Genomic DNA, 2,842 nt, shown 5'->3' with positions numbered 1-2,842 from the left:
TTAAAATTCTGTTTTTATAGGAGTGAGAGAAAGAGAGAGATGGGGAGAGAGAGGGAGGGAGGGAGAGAGAAAAACAATAATAATAATAATAATGTTTTTTTTTCTTTTCTGCTTCGATTCACTCATGAGAATAATTAATTAATGAGCCGTGTTTGCAGGTCGATATATATTTGTATTGCGTATAATCGTTTTTTTTTTTTTTATGTCGAACCACGACCAATAAATTTTTTATTAACCTCTCTGTGTAAATATTAATTAGCTTATTCGTCCTTTGTATTTTTTTTTTTTTTTTTTTTACACGCTATTATACGTATATACGTATTAAGTATTTTATTATTATTATTATTATTATTATAAAACCGTTATCTTGGTGCTTGTGTTGTTTACCAGGTTGAAAAATTTTCTTTTTATTCGCCCGTACGTAATGTTTGTTTGAGTGTTTTGTTATTCTTATCAAAAAAAAAAAAAGGCAACCAGGTGCGATTTAGTCGAAAAATGCAATAATATACCCACGACCATTTTTTTTTTTTAAATTGACAAAGGCACATGAATCGAAACAAGAAGAAGAAGAAGAAGGAGGAGGAGGGGGAAAGAATAAGGTACGGATTTGGAAGGGGGATAATTACACGTTGGTTATTATTATTATTGTGTTGCGGCGGTGGGTTTGCCATACACGCGACAAACGATCGTTTGCCGCGTAAATTCCCCCCCCCCCTTTCCCCCATTGTTGTTTGTTTGTTTGTTTTTAAATAAATAAATTTTAAATCCCGAACATTCATTCATTCATTCATTCATTCAAAAAGTAAAAACTATTTATTTATTGAAATAATTAAAACTTACTTTTATTTTGAAAAGGGAAGAGGGGGGGGGCGTTAGTACAGAGGAAATATATATATATATAAACGGTAAATATTTGTTTGCAAATATTTAAATATTGTATTTAAAATGAAATAAATAAATAATTGTTTGAAAACCATTCGAAAGTAATAAAGAGAGATAGATAGATAGAGAGAGGGGAGGGAGAGAGATAGAGAGAGAGATTTTGAATGTCACGGTTGGGTAAGTTCGCACTGTGCCCAAATTCACCTCCAAAATAAGGTTTTACGTCACGCACTTTATTATTATTATTATTACCTTTAAGTGCGAATTCGATTGCGCGAATTAGATTCGGACCTGGTTTTCTCTCTCTCTCTCTCTCTCTCTCTCTCTCTCCATTTCATCCATTTGCGAGAATCACATTATAATCGTGAGTAAATTTTTTTTTTTTTTCTTTAAGAGAAATATTTTTTTTTTTTTGCAATTCTCAACCTCTACGACCTCTAGTATTTACTCGGCCTAGGTAGGTAGGTAGGTAGGCAGTCAGGCAGGCAGGCGGGCAGGGCAGGCAGGCACGATTGTTTTTTCCCTTTGGATAACCAACCCGAAATTTTTAATATCTTAAATGCCGAACACGTATGGCACGAAAAAAAAAAATTATTTAACGTTTAGATTTCCAAGTGCGTGTGCGTGTGTGTGTGTGTGTGCGTATGCGTGTGTACGCGTATACGGGGGGGGGGGGTGCGACCACATATTTAACTTATTCACGATCGCGAATCTATTCATTTCCATTTCGAATTTGCGTTGATGACGTCATTTAACGATTTCTAGCTTAAATTAAACGCATCGTTTTTTTTTTTTTTTTTTTTTTTCAATCAAATTTATATTTATTTTGTTTAAATTAAAAAATCTTTCTTCGATTTCTTTACAAAAAAAAAAAGGAAAAACATTTTCGCGGGAAATAATTTTTAATTTTAGCTCGCGTGTGTGCGTGTGTGCGTGCACGCACACATTGTAAATAAAATTTTTCTCGAATGTTTATTTTTTTTTTTTTTTTTTTTACTCTTGTAGGTAAAATAATTTGTATACGGTTTTGTGTTTTCCCTTCCCCCACTCCCCCTCTACCCTCCACTCCTCAGGTTACTTGTTTTCGTTAAAACATCTTCGTGAAAGAACAAATACGAAGGTAGAAAAACAAAATTGTTTATTTTAGGCTCCCATAATTGAATGGGAAAATTCGTGGAAGGAAGGTTAAGAAACCTGACATTAATGATATTATTATAACGGATTTGCTAATAGGTATAGAAGAAAAAAAGCGCACACAGGCACAGGTTAGAAAGTATAAATATTTTGTGAATGATTTCTTATTATTTTCGTGAACTACTTTTTTTTTTTTTTGGACGAATCGTTTATTTAGAGACAACCTAAAATCCTTATTAAGCCATTTAAAAAAAAAAAAAAACGTGGTAAAAGAAAATTTTATGTAAGATGATGAGGATTCGTTTAATTAATAAAAATTGTATCGTTTTGTTTAAATGAAAAGAAAGAAAAGGGGAGCAAAAAGAGCGCTGGGGTCGGGGGCGGGGAAGGGAAAAGGAAAAAAAGGGAAAATTTTCATCTTTTTACCTAATAATAAACAAAATATTTCCCTCGTTGTTAAAAGAAAACCGATTATCATTATATTTTTAATCTGAGATTTAAAAAAAAAAAAAAAAAAAAGGGAGGAAGGGATGATTTTTTTAACAATATAAAAACACGTTTTCACAAAGAGGGTTGTCGTCGTCATAGTCGTTCCGATTAAGGGTTGAAAATAATAATAATAATAATAATTGTCAAATAAAATTATTTTCAAATGTGTTTGTTTGTTATATATTTTCATAACACGAAAAGAGAAATTCTTTTTTTTTTTGTCGATACCATTATTGTTTTTCAATAATAAAAATTTTTTTTTATTAGGTTTAAATTTTATTGGCTATTAAATCACACACGATGGAGTGTACGTAATACGTGTGTGTGTGTGTGTGTG

The sequence above is a fragment of the Pediculus humanus genome, genomic scaffold (genome assembly GCF_000006295.1).
Source record: "Pediculus humanus corporis 1103172107910 genomic scaffold, whole genome shotgun sequence".
Taxonomy (NCBI): domain Eukaryota; kingdom Metazoa; phylum Arthropoda; class Insecta; order Psocodea; family Pediculidae; genus Pediculus; species Pediculus humanus.
The sequence above is the reverse complement of the archived record's forward strand: the minus strand, read 5'-3'. Positions refer to the sequence as shown.